General features: G+C 35.2%; 2 long non-coding RNA genes across 5 annotated transcripts in view; both read left to right on the top strand.

The window, feature by feature from the left end:
* The window catches only part of LOC128249818 (uncharacterized), a 508,354-nt gene that overhangs the window by 249,245 nt on the left and 239,109 nt on the right, over positions 1 to 20,000 (top strand). For all 3 annotated transcript variants that reach the window (XR_008265962.2, XR_016245011.1, XR_016245012.1), the window contains exon 3: positions 6,823 to 6,994. This is a non-coding gene — a long non-coding RNA (uncharacterized LOC128249818). The remainder of the gene's footprint in view (positions 1 to 6,822; positions 6,995 to 20,000) is intronic.
* Positions 12,151 to 20,000, top strand: part of LOC149132053 (uncharacterized) — an 8,504-nt gene continuing 654 nt past the window's right edge. Inside the window, exons 1-2 of one of the 2 annotated variants that reach the window (XR_016245010.1) lie at positions 12,151 to 15,328; positions 18,863 to 19,910. This is a non-coding gene — a long non-coding RNA (uncharacterized LOC149132053). Of the gene's footprint in view, positions 15,329 to 18,862; positions 19,911 to 20,000 lie in introns of those variants that run through there. The other variant, XR_016245009.1, reaches the window with a different exon arrangement.

Raw genomic sequence — 20,000 nt, 5'->3', positions numbered from 1 at the left:
TTATTTAATTCATTTTGTTTGTTTTTTGTCTTGGTGTTATTCTTCTCCCGGCTATTCTTGTATTTGATTGTTGTTCTTGGAATTCTAGTTATTGTTCTTATGTCAAGTTTTCATTGAAAACTAAAAATTACATGAACAAGAAAGCGACAAACGAAAACGGCAAGAAGTAAGAGAGCGATAGACAGATATGGAGGCGGACAAACGCGACAAACGAAAACTGCAAGAAGGGGATCGATAGACAAATGTGGAGGCTGACAGGAGCGACAGACGAAAACGGCAAGAAGAGAGCAATAGACAGATAAAGAAGAGGACAAGTACGACAGTAAAAATAAAAGAGATAGTGAGAGTGGGGGATAAAAAGAAGATAACATCAACACAAACAATTAACCGAAAAAAATTTAACAATAACAAAAACGAATATATATATTATTGAAAACAGTTTGATTCGGTTCCACGCACCTTAAAGTTTCGTTACCCTCTGACAGATGCATGTTTCTCACAGGCTTTAGATTAATCAATGAGTAATCTAAAGCCTGAAAGAGATGGGCTTCTGTAAGAGGCCTGCGAAACTTTAAATTGCTGGAAACGAAACAAAGTGTTTTAAGTAGAAATTATTTCAAATTTTTACCACCAGGGCACCAAAGTTGTGGTTATAGAGTTCAGCAGGGTCGCCACCACTCTTTGCCGGAGCCTCATGGAACTTTAGGTATTTTCACTCAATAAACACTCAAAATGCCTAGTCAGGGAATCGAAAGCACGATCCTACGACCGCGAGTCCACTGCCCTTTGCGCCTCCACTTATGCATATTTATATAAATATATATTCGTGTGTGTGCGCACTCCCGCGCGCGTGTACATATATGTGTGTGTATATATATATATATATATATATATATACATATATATATATATATATATATATATATATATATATATATATATATATATATATATATATATATATATATATATATATATATATATATATATATATGGTGAATGCGCATGTTTAGAGCGTCGGGCTTACAATAGTGAATTTGTGAATTCGATTCTGGACAATGCTGTGTATTGTGTTCTTGAGCATGATATTCTAATGCAAGTTGCTCCAGTTCGCTGAACTGTAGATATGAGTTGCGATGTTACAGGTACCAAGTTGTATCGGTCTTTAACTTGCACTCGGACAGCATCTGTGTCGTGGCTGGAAGAGACTGTTATGCAACGTGAACGGCTGTTCGTCTTCCGCAAACATCCTTGCGAAGACTTTCCCCTCGGAGTGGAACTTTCTCCATGCAATCCCAGTCATTCATGACTTAAGGAGATTGCACGGAGAATCCCTTTACCCTTACTCTTTTATACACACAGCCGCGCGTGCACATAAACATACACACACACACACTCACACACACACATATGCATATATCCGGCATTTTGGGTAGCTCGGTTTTCACGGAGTCTCTCCAAGTCTAGATGCTACTTAATCGAATTTCGACGTCACATGTCTGGTGCTACTGTCATATGATAAGAATGTCGCAGAAAAGATGGGAAGATTCGAAAAGATAATTCTTGAAGGTCAAACCAATCCACAAGTGGCCTAGGGGTAGATCAAAAGCATGATGCTTGTATACTATCCATAGTATCATTCGATCGTGATCGGTAATCCAACCGGAAAATCAAATGACGAATGCTTCTGATAGGACCCTCTAGGTTGGGAAATGCTGTGGACCCTACAAACACGATCCTCCTTGAAATTTGGTGCAGAGAAACTGATTAAATAGATGGATGGATATATGTGTGAGCGTACGTGTATATGTGTGTGTGTATATGTATATATATTAAGATGTATATATTAAGATATTTCTTAATGTGAAACGAATGTTTATGCCCTGTAGGTAGAAATATGCATCTGTGTGTGCGTGTGAGTGCGTGTGAGTGTGTGTGTGTATGTGTGTGTGAGTGTGTGTACGTGCGTGCATGAGTGCGTGCACATTTATGTAATATATGCGTGTGTCTCTGTGTTATATAACACGCACACGTACGCAAACCAGACACACATACACACACACTCGCACGCACGTGCACACACAAACGCACACATATACACACTAGCTCAATTCTTCGCCTTATCACAATCTTCATATTCTACAGAAATTTCTCGCAAGCTTTTCATCTTTTGTAAATGAGAATCAAAAAGATGGTTATTTTACTTCCTGTTTTGTGTTACATTTTTTTTAATGGAATTTTTTCGTTATTTTTGTTTCGGTCTTCAGTGTTTTGTTGTTGTTTTTTTTTTTTTCTTCCCAGAGATTTGCATGGAAAATAGAAATATTCTTCAAGTACGGCATTTGGTATCTCTTTTTCAGGATTTTGCGGTTGTTGCTCTTTCGGTTATTATTATGTTGGTGTTCTTCATTCTGGTGGTGGAGGTGGGTACTAGTGATGATATTGGTGGTGGTAGTGGTGTTGGTGGTGATAGTTGTGGCGGTGGTGGTCATGGTGGTGGTGGTGGTGGTTGTGGTGGTGGTAGTAGTGGCTGTGGTGATTGTTGTGGTTGGTGATGGTTGTGTTGGTGGTTGGTGGTGGTTGTGGTAGTGATGGCGGCGGTGGTGGTGATGGCGGCGGTGGTGGTTGTGCTGGTGGTGCTGCTGGTGGTAGTAGTGTTCGTGGTGATTGTGGTGGTTGGTAGTGGTAATGATGATGGTTTGATTGATGGTGCTTCTGGTACTGCCTGTGGTGGTGGTGGTGGTCGTCGTCGTCGTCGTGGTAGTTACTGTTTGTGGTGATTGTGGTGGGTGGTAGTGGTGATGATGGCGGTGGTTTGTGGTGGTGGTAATGATGATGGTGGTGGTGGTGGTGGTGCTGCTGCTGCTGCTGGTGGTGGTGGTGCTGGTGGTGCAGGTGCTGGTGGTGGTGATGATTGTGGTGGTGGTGGTGATAGTGGTGGCGGTAGTGTCTTTGGCATCGACGGTGGTGGTGAGCATGGTTGTGTTTTTCTGACTCATTATTGTGTTATAAATATCATCGTTGTCAGAACGCTGTCGACCACCACGACCACCACAACAATAATGTCGATGATAACAAACGTGGGGGAAGATGAAAAACAGAAAAGAACCGAGCACGAAGAAACTAGTTTTGTTGGGCATCGGTAAATATCGCGAATCTCATGTTTCTGCAATTGTTAGTAAAGTTTGGTATGGAGGAGGAAACAAAATTTGGTGTTTCGTGACACACAGCTTGCTGGGAATAATGTTTCTGCCTTGTTACTCGTTTTGAGTAAGTTTGACGTTACTACTGATGTGTGAATATGTCTATATGTATATGCATACATACATATACATATACACACATATATATGTATATATGTATGTATGCATATATGTATATATATGTGTATGTGAGAGAGTTTGTATGTTATATTCACAAATATATACATATATATATATATATATATATATATATATATATATATATATATATATATATATATATATATATATATATATATGTATATATATACATAGGTATATATATATATATGTACACACGCACGTGCATATCTAGTTCTATATACTTGTGTCTATCCATTCATCTATCTGTCTATATACACACACACATACATACATACACACACACATACATATATATATATATATATATATATATATATATATATATATATATATATGCAGAGAGTGAGAGAGAGAGAGAGAGAGAGAGCGAGAGTATGCTGTTGTTACTCAGTATTGATTGGAATGGAGTGTTGAGAAACATAGTGCCTTGCTCAAAGACTCAGTGCAACGCTCAGCCCATTTCACGGAATCGAACCCACGACCGTAATATTGGGAGACCAACTACCCGGAACCATACGGTTGGCGAGCAGAACTTGTTACCTGTACAGTCAATCGTGCGCCTATTTATACGTTTCATCACATTTTCACTGTATTTTTTCCCTTTCCTTTTTCCTCCTCTTCTTTTGTTACAGACCACACACATTGTAAACTGACCTTGCAATGTCATCCTTATCAACATCCCTATGGCAAATAAAAAAAATCACCATCATCATCCTCATCATCATCATAATCATCATTGCCATCACTGTTGTCATCATCATCATCATCATCATTATTATTATTATTATTATTATTATTATTATTATTATTATTATTATTATTATTATTATTATTATTGTTGTTGTTGTTGTTCTTGTTGTTATTAATTTTATAATTCAATGTTCCGTATGAATTGTTTCCATAGCATTCTGCTGCTTTCCCTTGCTTTTCTTCTGGTTTCTGAGAGGGAATTTAAGTTTTGATATTGATTCCTATTGAATGGTGATGTTCGATAAGAAATATTCTGGCAGTAAGCTATATCATATATTAATATCTTATTGCTTTCAGCTTATTACATTAATTAATATGATATGTTATATTAATATCTTTCTGGTTTGGGGTTGTATTTTAATTAATTAATCAGATTATCGAATAAGACTATCTGATATTAGTAATATTAATATTAATGATTATAACAATAGCAGAACAGCCACAACAACAACAACTATAATAATAATAATAATAATAATAATAATCATCATAATAATAATAATAATAATAATAATAATAATAATATGGTGATGATGCTGATGATGGTCATGAAGATGAGGATGATGATGATTTTGTAATCATGATTGCCTGTGGCATTAATTGCCGATACGTTCCATGGGTTTCATTCGAACTCATTCAAATCTACCCAAGTAATTGTTTTGATACGTGGTTCGGTGATGACGAAAACACACAGGGAGACGGCGAAATTAATCGCAACGTTTTTATTGAACTAAACACTTGTATGTTTTATAATGCTGCTGGTTCATAAAGCTCCAAGCCTCACATCCCCATGGTACCTACACGTTGTGTAATCATATGACCATTATTAAAGATTACGAGCCCATGTATCAACCAATACAAGAAATCGACGTTAAAAGAATATCAACCAAAATTTCCTCAACACAGAGTGTGTATAAATCTATTCTAAAACAAATTCGGAGGGAAAAATACACTTAACATCTCATTCCATTGAAACTTTACGATTATTAGTTAAGTGGTCTCTGTGCACTTCCTCAAAACTATCAAAGAATACTAAATAGCATGCTGGGTTTGAAAATAAACAGCAAGTAAGAATTTACACTGAAAGTGAATATTGTTAAGTTTTACAAATATCTATAGATTTTTACTTTATTCGCCTGCGAGTTATTACAACATCATATTGCAAATGTCAATAATGGTGGAAGTACGTATGTGTGAATTTTTTCATGTATATATATATATATATATATATATATATATATATGTGTGTGTGTGTGTGTGTGTGTGTGTGTGTGTGTGTGTGTGTGTGTGTGTGTGTGTGTGTGTGTGTGTGTGTGTGTGTGTGTGTGTGTGTGTGTGTGTGTATTTATATATATATATAATATAATATATAGGATAAATTCTTTATAAGAATTTATCAAGTAGTCAGCGTGAAAAAACCTCAAAAAAAAAAAAAAGAATTTATCCTATATATTATAATATAAATAATTAGAATATATTCAGTGCTGAATATTATTCTGTATAAGCACATGTTACTGAGATGCAACTGGATAAATTCAAATCTCTTTCATGGATATATAATCATGAACGAAAGTCGTCGTACTGTGATGGCTACATCGTGGAAGGTTGATTCTTCTTTATTCTTTATGTATCTTGACCATACGTGCACTCATGAACAAAAGAATACAGATCACTTCACAGTTTTTCTGTATTTGATTGAGAAACCAGTGGTCTACCGTTGAGTTAAATGTTTTTAAGAGATAAATTTTGAAAGCTGCATTCCCTCGCTTTCAGTAAATATGTTGCTTATTCTTTTGGTAGTTTTTGACTTATTTAGTCCCTCGAAGCGTGAGGCATTAATACACAGTTAATGCCCTTTATATATAAGTATATATATATATATATATATATATATATATATATATATATATATATATATATATATATATATATATATATATATATATATATATATATATATATATATATATATATATACAGAGACAGAGACAGAGCAAGATGAATATGCATGAGTATATATGTTTGTATGCACATACTATGCATGAGATATATAGATAAGTACGTCCGCCTGTGTGTGTGTATATATGTATGTTGTGGGTATGGCATTAACCTGCATCCAGCTCTCAGGTTCCAGTTCAGCACTTCTTGAGTTGTTCGGCAACGTGGAATCACCCCTAATTACCATTAGTCTTAGGTCAGCGTAATCTTTAAATAGATTTCCAAATGATAGAGAGGGCTCCTGTTATTATTGACAAAATCGTGGAGAAGTCAACTCGTCCAGGGAAAGATATACTCTCACAGAAAACTTGTGGTCAAAATAGTTCATCACCTTGCAATGCTTGTCACTGGAACTTACTATGGCCACAGAGAGACGGGCCAAAATATTGTACGAACTTTTGTCACAGAAATCTAATGCGGTACATATATCTCAGTATCATTTTTAATGTTTATAAAATCCTATGGCGATGGACGCGTGGTATAAAGAGTCATTCGCGCAAATGTAAGGGTGAATGTAACTCAAAGCAATCAGGTTTAATATGAGATGGCTATTATATAACAATATAAGACAATCAGCATGTGTATGTATATATGTGTGTACATTTGTGTGTATTTGTAACTTTGTCACATTTTTAAAAAAATTGTATTCCCATTCTGTATTTGAGTTTCGAATATATATATATATACATAGCTATATATTGATATACTTTTCCGTTGTATTTTTCAGTAGATTAACACTAAACTGTGACAGCAACTACAACACCTCTATGTCCAATACAACTGTATACTAAACGACAGAGTAGATCAACGCACGTATTATATTTACATAACAAAAAAAAAACGAAACGAGACAACAAATATACAAGACAATACGTACAACTTGGTTGGATACAAATCAGGTAAGTTAAAATTCATGCCTATAAATTGCTTCAGCATTTCTTTATTTTTTTACATAAAAACATATATATATAATGTCATTTATATATATATGTGTGTGTGTGTGTGTGTGTGTGTGTGCGTGTATGTATGTATGTATACATAAATGCATGTATGTACGCATATATGTGTGTATTGTCTTAGTTGTATTTTTTGTGTGTTTTACATTGCAGTATTCATAATAATTTTTTTCATATCCATTTTCTTGGGGAAGACATTGTCTTGAAGCTTCAAATACGTAAGGGAATAAACATAGAAAAGCGTCAATTAAAATCTATATATAGACTCATGAAAATGAATGGTTGTTTTTATGACGTACACAGATATACGAAGTACACACACATCCATCCATACATACATACAGAGATTGTTGTTGTTGGCATCTTTTTGTCTCGGGAGACAATGGAGTTGCACATAAAATAATCCAGTCTGGTTTTTAGATTTCATGTCATTTTTCTGGCACTTTTTACAGCAGTACTGAAATGTCCTCTCCAGTTTCCTCACCAGTTTGCGCAGGCCTGGGCTAGATGTGAGAAAATCCTGGGTAGCCCAATAACTAGGATTCCTCTTTCGACTTTGCTGACGTAGTCCAAAGGAGTGCAGAGCATTACGTTTGGCACCAGCTTGGTTGCAGGAGTTGACGGTTTAGTGTCGAGTCGAACACTAAACCGCCCACGGGGCTCCACCGCAGATTTCTTTCAAGGTTGTCTCCTTTCCGTAACCCTGGATAGGAGCCCATACCGGGTACTGTCAGCCGCAGCCAGCTGAACCCGGGACTCATGTTAGGCATATATATATGTGTGTGTGTTATAAAGTCAGAGGGATAGAGACACAGACAGAAAAAAGGAGCATATTCACTCATAGTTGTATAAGTAGGTAGGTGGAAAGATATATATATATATAGACAGATAGATAGATATAGATAGATAGATAGATAGATAGATAGATAGATATATATATAGATAGATAGATAGATAGATAGATAGATAGATAGATAGATAGATAGATAGATAGATAGATAGATAGATAGATAAGTATGTATTTATTGGTTAGAATCATGAAAAAGTAATTCATTAGTTGATGCAAATTGTGTACACATTTTTGGCAACCAATTCTCCTTGAATTCTAGCCCTGAGCCTCGCTTATCTGCTGGATCAAATGATTAATGAACGATATTTGCATAAACTACTCTCAAGTAATCTTTTTATTTATTTATCGTTCTATGTATTTATCAATCAATTTATATAAGTATATATGTATATATGTGTCTATATATAGATGAGTGTGTGTGTATGTGTGTGTGAATGCATGTATACAAACACATATACATAGACACACACAATTGTACACACACATATTCATATTAATATATATATATGTATCTATGTGTGTATATACATGTGTGTAACATATATGTATATATATATATATATGTGTGTGTGTGTGTGTGTGTGTGTGTGTGTGTTTGAATATATATATATATAACTATGTTTATATGGTATACATATATACGTATATGGTATACTCGTGCGTGTTATTTTGTGTGTGCGTGTGTGTGTTGGTTTGTGAGTTGTCTGTGCGTATTCGTTGCTCTTGGGACCTTTGCGTGTTGTTCTCAGTGAGGTATGTTTGGCTTCTGTTTGATTTGAATGGCAATTTACGCAAGGTTCTACTCATGTAAATGGACCCGAAGGAAAGAAGGGCACACTGGCGAGTGATGAACGAAGTGCGAAAGATTTCAGGCCAATCACCGATGTTCTCTGGATATAATGAGCATAATGATATGCATTAACATGCTTCAGTTTTGATAATGAAGTCTCCAAAATTATGAGTGAAGCCTAAAAATTTATAACATGTATATCGTGCTCTAGATGTTTCCATGTGTATACATACATATATATATATATATATATATATATATATATATATATATATATAGCTATGTACGCATGTATGTATATGCACACATTAATAAGTTGTTCAGAATCGATATATAAAATTATCGATTGTAAGCTGGTTTGTCGTATGCTGGTCAGATGACCTCTGTATATGATTCTTTCCATTCTTCCATTTATATGTCCATTCTCTCAAATATATATATATATATATATATATATATATATATGTATATATATATGCATCTTTACACGCAAGCACACATACACACACATACACACACACACACACACACATATATACGCATTTATAAATACTCATATAATTATCGTTTGAAAGAATGAGGAAGAAACAGATAGGTAGATAGATAGATAGATAATATATATGCACACACAGATATATTATTATACACACAGACACACACATGTATATTCAGTTTGTTCACCACGTAGGAAATATAATCATATAGAAATATCTGTGTGTACACCGATATATCTTATACAGACACGCACATGCACTGTCTCGCACTCTCTCTCTCTCTCTCTCTCTCTCTCTCTCTCTCTCTCTCTCTCTCTCTCTCTCTCTCTCTCTCTCCAACACAAACACTCACACACATATTTGTATGTATAAGCATAAATGTATGCACTATATTCATATGTGTATATACCTCAATTGCTTTTCACTGTGTTTAAATCAAACAGATACCAAGATAATGAGAATTAGAAACATACAGTTGAAAGTGGAAAAAATATATCCAAGTATATATACTTGGATTTACTGAAAATTCTTCGTAATCTTTCCATCAGATTTTTTTTATTTCTTCTGTTATTACGCCGTCTGTCGGGCTTATCGTTTGCAAGAGCATTCAATAACATTAACTTGTTACTTATCTCTATGTTGTTTTGTCGCCATGTTTTATGAACGGCAATAAAATTATGTTTCTATTTCTTATTTATTTATTTGTATCTTATGGCTCTGTTTTTATGTACGGGCGTGTGTGTGAATGTGGGCGATTTGAAATTAAAATGAATGTAAATGTGATCGATTTTTTTTCTGTTGTGATTGATATGTATATGTATGTAGACATTCACGCACGCACACACACACACACACACACACACACACACACACACACACGCACACACACACACACACATACACACACACACACACACACACACACACACACACATACATATATATATATATATATATATATATATATATAAAAACTGAAGAACATAACAGACGACAATGAAATCATATAGATAGATGGACAATACAAAGACGGACAGGAAACCAGGACGGAACATTCTCGGCTTTCTATTCATCAGTCAGGCTTCCAATCATCATTACAGTTTCGGCCTGTTACACTTGAGACTGTTCAAAATTGGTAGGCCCCAAATATCTAAGCTAAGGGCATTAAATTTTACGAAAAAAAGCGAGCGAATATGTGCGACAACACGGACAAAAATACGAGAAAACGGAGAAAATGTTACACGATTACAAGCACAAACAGCATGAATAACAACAGGTGTCTTTCGACTAAAAGGACAAATTCAGTTAAGCTAGAGGGTGAAGTGAAAGCCAAGCGGCAACAAACGTAGGTGAAAGTCAGGAGAGAGGAAAAGATGGTATTGTGTGAGCGGTGGTCAGGCCAAGAAAAAAACGATCATGCGTGGCTGAGCAGGATCGCGTGGGAGGAACGGAGAGAGGTAGAGAGGAGAGGATTGAAGAATTTGGTAGGGAACAGAGAGAGGTAGGAAGCAGAGGGATTGGAGAATTTTGGAAAGAACTAGAGAGAAAGAGGAGGGAACGCAGGGAAAGGTACAGGGGAGATAAAAGAAGAAAGTAGAGAGATTACAGAAAGAGAATGCCAAATGTGAGAAAAGGGGAGCAAGAAAAATAAAAATGGAAAGACAGAGAGTTCCAAGTCAGTGAGAGAGGGGGAGCGAGAAAAAGAAAAGAGGAAATAAAGAAGAAAGTCGTACATACTCTTTACTCTCTCTTTACTCTTTTACTTGTTTCAGTCATTTGACTGTGGCCATGCTGGAGCACCGCCTCTCAAACCAAAAAATCACTTGATTATTATTGAAACTACCAGAAACTGAATAAAAAGCAAAGTAAATAAACAAGCTTTATATTAGACAAAGTAGACTACGTTGCATTTAATCAAAGTAATCGGAATGCTGAAAGGTCTAAGACTCCATCAAGCGAAATGCGAATAGTTATCCTTTTAGCAAATCCGTGACGTCTTCCTTTCGCGCATTCAATAGTTGATATGATGTGGTTGGCCCTCGCTCAGTCTTAGGTCACTGTCCTCTTCCACAAGAGTGGTAGTGGAAGGAATGAAAGGAGCCCTTGTAGTAGACAAAAGAAAAGGAAGCGAAACTCAAAAAGGTTAATTACACTACACTGGTACTTGTATTTCTTTATTTTAGTTTTCATTTTTAAAATCGTTTTGAAATTGTGTCTTGATTCATTAATTTTATTTTTTAATTTAATTTTGTTTTCTTTATCTATTCGTTTACTTAATCTTCTTTATTACTTTCGTTCTCTCGTAATTGTACAATAACGCCTGCAATTTTCACCAATATATATATATATATATATATATATATATATATATATATATATGCACACATATGTATACATATATATACACACACATATATATGCATATATATTTACATATATATGTTTGTGTATGCATGTATCTATAAGTCTATGTATGTATATATATTTATACACATACACCTGCATTTATAGCCACACATACGCACACACGTATGTATGTATTTCTGTATTCATGTATCTATGTATGCATGTATGTATGTATGTTTGCATGCATGCATGTATGTATTTATGTGTTTATGTATGTATGTATTATGTATGTATGTATGTGTTTATGTATGTATGTATGTATTATGTATGTATGTATATATGCATGTATGTTTGTATCTATGCATATATGTTTGTGTATGTATGTATCTATAAGTCTGTATGTATGTATGTAGAGTTATGTGTATGTCGTATATATTTATACATGTGTAGGATGAATAGCTGTATTTGTGACTATTCAGATTTAAGTGGAGTGAGCCATCAAAATAACTCAATCACACATGCCCTATTTACATGCTCCAGTTACTAGTCTATTACTTTACATATTTCATTCGATACGACTTGATATAATACAATACAATATAAGACAATAAGATATAAGACATGATTAGATACATAGCTCGTTCAATTCTCTAAACAAGGCTATCACTCAACTGAGATACATGTTATATGCAGAGAGACATTTTTCATTAAACTGTCTTTCTTTCAATTTTCCGTAACGGACAGCAGTTGCTTCCGTACGAGACGCTGTGTTTCCGTGAGAACTGGTATTTACTTCCGTAAAAGACGTTATTTGAATTTGGAAGAGAATCTATTGAGAATGCTTTATTCCATTTGTTCTTCCATTTGATCTGGATATTAGCCATGCAGAATCTGTGTAGCTCTAATTAAATCTTGTAAACGAATCAGCTGAAGAGTGGGCGGACGATAGCGTGACAATAAAATTGTGACATTGGAGCATATCCTGTCACGTGATTTGTTTTCCATTGCATTTTTATTTTTTCGATTAGAAATAGTTTTTTTTTTTTTTTAAAGATATTGATGAAAATGTTTCCTCCGTACTTTATGTACCACTTTCCAGTTTGTATTTTTCCCAAAAAGTGTGAGCCCAGAGTTAAAGTTCCATCTTCTGACTTTCATTTACCACACACACACATATATATAAGGTATGTATGTATCTAGCTGGATAGATAGATAGATAGATAGATAGATAGATAGATAGATAGATAGATAGATAAATAGATAGATAGATAGATAGATAGATAGATAGATAGATAGATAGATAGATAGATAGATAGATAGATATGGCGGCGAGCTGGCAGAAGCGTTAGCATGCCGGGCGAAATGCTTAGCGGTATTTCGTCTGCCGTGACGTTCTGAGTTTAAATTCCGCCGAGGTCGACTTAGCCTTTCATCCTGTCGGCTGGGGTTGATGTAATCGGTTTAATCCCTTTGTCTGTCCTTGTTTGTCCCCTCTATGTTTAGCCCCTTGTGGGCAATAAAGAAATAAGATAGATAGAGATATAAAATTTAATAAAGTCTTATTGCCATTATTATAAATAAAAATAATAATAAAGTGGCCAGTAAGTCTAACATATATAGGTAAAATATACAAATACATAAAGTAGAAAGAGGAGTTAAGATTCCAAGACCACAAATTTCTCATTATAAAGAAACACGCACTGTGAATCTGGGCGTATAATACCTCTGCCACCAATCAGTATGTAAAACCTGGGAGCCAAACGATACTCCTCACACCGTGTGTAGGCACTCCGTCTCTTACGACGTTGAGGGTTTCAATTAATCCGATCAACGGAACAACCTGCTCGTGAAATTAACGTGCAAGTGGCTGAGCACTCCACAGACACGTGTACCCTTAACGTAGTTCTCGGGGATATTCAGCGTGACACAGTGTGACAAGGCTGACCCTTTGAATTACAGGCATACCAGTAACAGGAAGTAAGAGTGAGAGAAAGTTGTGGTGAAAGAGTACAGCAGGGTTCGCCACCATCCCCTGCCGGAGCCTCGTGGCGCTTTAGGTGTTTTCGCTCAATAAACATTCACAACACCCGGTCTGGGAATCGAAACCGCGATCCTATGACCGCGAGTCCGCTGCCCTAACCACTGGGCCATTGCGCCTCCACTCCTCACACCACACACCGTGAAAAAATGGGAGAGAGATAAAACATCCACCGCAATGACCGTATAAAATCCAAGAGAAAAATCTCCTGTAAATGTTGTATAAAACCTGGGAGAAAGATTTCCCACAAAGATGACTGAGTGGAAAGATAGTATTTCCCACATCAATGACCGTATGAAATCTGGTAGGTTTTTCTCACATATTTTACCAGACTATTAGTAAGACGATAGTAAAATGTGCGCAATATCAGGATTTTTGAAGTATTTTTGCCAGACCCAGCATGAAGTAATCTCAAATAGAACATGTGGAAAAGTTAAATAGGAATCGATTATTTCACTTGTACTTTTACATCCTGCCTCTTCAACATAGCGTAATCTTCAAGAATACATAATGTGTTGTTTGCGTCGCTGTCTGCTAAATCAAATGAATTCTTCCAAGCTATAAATCAATTAGGTGTTAAAATGTTATCACCATATTTCTACAAATGAGATTCATTAATCACTAACAACAGTGACGTCATCTTCCCTACTGGAGACGTCATCACCAATTTAAAACAGAATTCTAATTTATTAATCTTTCGTTGTTTATATTTGTTCGGTTTTTTTCTTGCTATATTTTACATATTTTTCTTTTATTAGAGCTTTGTATTTAAATCTATTTTCGAACTCGCAAGAAAGAAAAATTGGTTTCATTTTATTGTAATTTTTTTTTTTTTGTTTCAATATCAAAATGTGACGGTGAGGCTTCAAACCAGATTCAACATGGCTGTTCTTCGTTCATGGCTCCATTAACTAAAGCACCAATAATATATTGATGGCGATACATTCAACTCTCCTAGATGTTTCTTCTGACAAATATATGGTCTTGTACCAAGGAAAGGAATCAATATTTTAGATAGGTAAGGCAGAGAGCTGGCAAAATCGTTATCACGCCGGACAAAATGCGTAGCAATATATATATATATATATATATATATATATATTCTTTTATTCTTTTACTTGTTTCAGTCATTTGACTGCAGCCATGCTGGGAAACCGCCTTTAGTCGAACAAATCGACCTCATGCAAGCCTAGTAATTATTCTATCGGTCTCTTTCGCCGAACGGCACATTTAGAGGGACTTAACCGCACGAACATCGGTTATCGAGTGATGGTGGAGAGACAAACACAGACACACAAATGCACACACACACACACACATATATATATATATATATATATATATATATATATATATATATATATATATATATATATATATATATATATATATACGACGGGCTTCTTTCAGTTCCCATCTGCCAAATCCACTCACAAAGCTTTGGTCGACCCGAGGCTATAGAAGAAGAAATTTGTCCAAGATGCCACACAGTGGGACTGAACTCAGAACCATGTAGTTGTGAAGCAAGCTTCTTACCACACAGCCACACATAGAAGGAGAGTTAATACACGAGATACAAGAGGAGAACATTCACTAGGCTTTGTGACAGGCAATGAGGAAAAGAACGATTACGTTAGACATATGTACAGAGAGGGAGAATGTATCATAGAGACAAAGGAAGAGGAGCGGATGTAAAAAGACAGTGGATGCAGGAAGAGTTATACAAATAAACTTATTCTTTGTCTAAATATATTTTCAGGTAAGGGTAAATTTTGTTTGGAAAATTGGTATTAATTTCATCAATTTGCTTAAGCAGCAAGAATTTCCAAAAAATTGAATAGTATCTATTGTAGTTATGACAATTGTCCTGATAATAACGACGCCAAGCTAACATTTAACTGTAACAAATGAACATTTAACTGTGTTATTCCAGTTACATTAAGAAATTACTAATTAATTAATTTAGTATTAATTATGAGATTGAAATCATATTCTGAAACTGTATTCATGTTTTCAATGTAGGTTCGCGGCGTAAGGGTTAGACGTATCCGCACCACGATCATAAGATTAAAGGTTCGATTTCTCCTTAGGCTGGAGCGCTGTGCTTTGAACAAAACACTTCAGATGAGAATCTATTCTGCGGGAAATGAGAACCAGTTAGTTGCTCTTACGGTCCTTCCTTTCGTCAGATGTCACAACTTCCGATGAATTACTGGACTCAGAGTGGGAAGACTGACAAAAATGTCTATATCGATTCGCATCTGCATAGACATATAACACAATCAGTAAAATCATAATTATTGCTGCCCTGGATCTCATACCGAAAGCTTCATTAATGTTTTGAGAGTCGGTGCAATGATGCTTCCAGTGTATTTTGTACACTGAATTAGTTAAGGAGGGGGGCATCCAGTGAGGGAAAGCAGACTCGAACTGAAACAGCCGGAGCATGGTACTGCACTACGACCTGTCAGATTCAGCTGAACTGTCCAACACATGCCAGCATGAAAGGCAACTTAAAATGATGATGATGATGATGACGACGACAACGACGATGATGAGGAGGATAATGATGATGATGACGATGATGACGATGGTGATGATGAGGAGGAGGAGGAGTAGGAGGAGGAGAATGTGATAATGAGATCGAGTAGGAGGAAGAGAAGAAGTGATGGTAAGGTCGAGGAGGAGGAAGAGAATGCTGACGATCATCAGAATCGTGATGTTGGTGATGGTGTTGGTGGTGGTGGCGTTGTTACGGATGCTACTGCTGCTGCTGCTGCTGCTGCTGCTGATGATGATGATGATGATGATCATCATCATCATCATCATCATCATCATCATCATCATCATCATCATGACGATGACGATGACGATGATGATGACGATGATGATGGTGATGTTGATTATGATGATGACGGTGTTGCTGCAAATAATGATGATGATAATGATGCATGCATCTTTATCTATTTATTTACTTTGCTTCATTGAAATATTACGAGACGACTATGAGAATATATTCGTGTCTGTTTTTCAGACACTTAATTTCCTAAATTCAAATCTTACGATGTATGCCACGACTGTCTGCTTTTGAATCTCTGTTACCTTGTTTTCTGCTCCGAGTGTCTGGCTGGCTACTTGTCACATCTCTTCCAATATCTTGTATTACTCGCTATATTAATTTAGCGCTAGTGTATCCTGAAAATATAACGATTTAACTTACAATTAAATTTATTTTTCAGGTTGAATCCTCTTTTGACTTCAGTTTACATACTTCGAAAAGCTTCCTGTATAAACAAATATGTAACTACATGCATACATATATATATATATATATATATATATATATATATATATATATACATATATATATATATATATATATATATATATATATATATATATATATATATATATATATATCTATATATATATATATATATATATATATATATATATATATATATATATATATGTATATATATATATATATATACATGTGTGTGTGTGTGTGTGTGTGTGTGTGTGTAAACGCATATATTCAAATATAAACATATACGTGCTTGTGTGAATAGTTGTACACACACATATATGTATATACACCCATTCAAATATTCATGTATATCTTATCTATCTCCCTCTGTGTATATATACATACATATACGTATATTTAAATCTCTACCAAATATTTCGTAAAATATTGTACCTGTTATCAAAGTTGTTTATACTTTGTTTAAATATTAAGATTTTCAAATATGTGATACAATTTTGGGAGCATATCAATTTAAATAAGAACCAAAATGCAATCCGATAATAAAACTTGTTTGATATCCTATGCACATTTCAATGCAAGATCTCGACTCACACTTGTATATATGTGTGTGTATACATATGTATGTATGTATGTATGTATGTAGGTATGTATGTACGTATGTATGTATGTATTGGGTTGGCGCATAATTATTGCGGCTTTTTTTAACAGATTTTATTCAACAAAAACAATAATTACACGTAACATAAACATCTTTAGATGATTATTCCGGAGCATATTCACCATCTACTTCAATTACTGCTTCAAATTTGCTTGGCAGACGGTCAGACCGTCATTTAAAGATGTTTTGCCAAATATTGTCATTGCTTTTGTTGAATAAAATTTGTTGAAGAAAAGCCGCAATGATTATGCACCAACGCAATACATATAGATAGAGAGAGATAGACACATACACACACATACACACACACACACACACACACACACACACACATACACACACACACACACACATATATATATATGTACATATGAATATATATATAGATGGAGATGAAGAGAATTATAGAAATTAGATTTCATCGATAAAGAAAAATGTTCATAGACTCACTAGGTCTTATGCGCTTGTGTCTGCTTCTGAGTGTCTGTGTTTGTGCGTGTGCGTGTGCGTACAAATGTGTGTGAGTCAGGGAGTGAGTGTGTATGTGAGTGAGTGAGTGAGTGAGTGACTGAGTGACTGAGTGAGTGAATGTGCGTGTGTGCCTATGTGTGAGAGTGTGTGTGTGTGTGTGTGTGTATGTGTGTGTGTGTGTGTGTGTGAGTGAGTGAGTTATTGAGTGAGTGAGTGACTGATTGACTGAGTGAGTGAGTGAGTGTGTGTGTGTATGAGAGAGTCAGAGAGTGAGTGTGTGTGTGAGTGAGTGAGTGAGTGAGTGAGTGAATGAGTGAGTGAGTGAGTGAGTGAGTGCGTGAGTGTGTGTGTGAGTGTGTGAGCGTGTGTGTGTGTGTTTGTGTGCGTGCGTGTGTGAGTATGTGTGTGTGTGACTGACTGACTGAGTGAGTGAGTGAATGAACGAGTGAGTGAATGAATGAATGTGTGCGTGTGTGCGTGTGTCTATGTGTGTGTATATGTGAGAGTATATGAATGTCCTTACAGATTAAATTAGTGATTCTGATATTAACGAACAAGCATTATGAGGTCATAGTAACAAATAAAAAAGAAATGTAGAAAAATTCTAAGATACCTTAGAAGCGAGGTCTACGTCGTCTTGTACATTCCTTGTTACTTGTAGTTTGGTATATATCCATTGGTGTATATATGTATAAATACATATATACACATACATATATATACATATATATGTATATGTTACATGCGTTTATATATTGTATAGTACATGTATATCATGTATTATATATATATAATATACATGTATGGAAATTATTAAAATACGTTTACTTGCATCAAATTTGCAATATGTTTGCTGCTGAAAATTAGTTTTGTCATTTGTAAAATGTCGACAGAAAATGGAAACCGCCAAAGTCCCCTGGTTCAATTCGTTGGAAACGTCAGGCAATTATTTGAAAGATGTATTTTATGGTTACCGTGCAGTGACCAGGCTTCTGTTATCTCACCAACTTCGATATATGGCACTCCACCCAATATAAATACCTGCGCTTCAACTATAGATGTTGATGCACCTTATCGTCTTACGCCTTGGCCTGAGAGTGGGGCCTACACTTCGAACCCAGTTATTGCTTGGCCAGATCCAGACGTTAATACTTAAGTCACCCTTCGTTGTTTAAATAGATCTTCGTATTTAAACTTCAGTTTCAGCCATTACTATGTCGAACTCAAATGTCCACAATTCGGCTCTAGTTTCTGACTGGATATACCCAGGCTATACAAAATTGGATCCCAGTTATTGCTTGGCCAAATCCAAATATTTAACTCTAAGGATCCCGTTGTTGATTAAACAGATCCTAATATGATTACTTCAGTTTTAGCTCTTGATTCGTCAAACTATCATCACCACAACTCAGATACCTTTTATTCATTGGACTGACCGAGATATCGAAACAGAATGTGACGCTCACGCTCAAAATTAATATCGTGATGAACTAGAAGATAGTGACACGAATGCCGACATTATGAGACGGGTTATCAATGAAAGTTTATTCAAACAACTTTGCGATTCATCATGATAACGAAGGTGAAATTTTTGTTCGTTTTTCGCCCCCACCCAACAAGATGGGACAGAATCGATGAAGATATTGCGAAGATATTTTTGGAATAAACTGATAGGTTAAACATAACATGAGATCAACGAGAAATTTCTGATACAAGGCATATCAAATGAAAGATGATCTCAGATAAAAGAAAGGAAACAATAGATTAAGATGGACTATGAATTAAAAAGAAATGATAACCAAAACTATCAAAACTCGTATAAATATGTGCGTTTCTGTTTAAGACTGAAATTATATAAATTTTAACTATATTAGAAATAATTCCAATAATATTATATAACGAATATTTTTGTACATATGTAAATAAAGATGTTGTTAATTGTACGAACCTCATTATTGAGAAATATATATATATATATATATATATATATATATATATATATATATATATACATATATATATATGTGTGTG

This window comes from Octopus bimaculoides, chromosome 18, assembly GCF_046866305.1.
Source record: "Octopus bimaculoides isolate indiv1 chromosome 18, ASM4686630v1, whole genome shotgun sequence".
NCBI classification, from domain to species: domain Eukaryota; kingdom Metazoa; phylum Mollusca; class Cephalopoda; order Octopoda; family Octopodidae; genus Octopus; species Octopus bimaculoides.
Note: the sequence above shows the minus strand (reverse complement) of the source record. Positions and strands in the feature narration are given on the sequence as shown.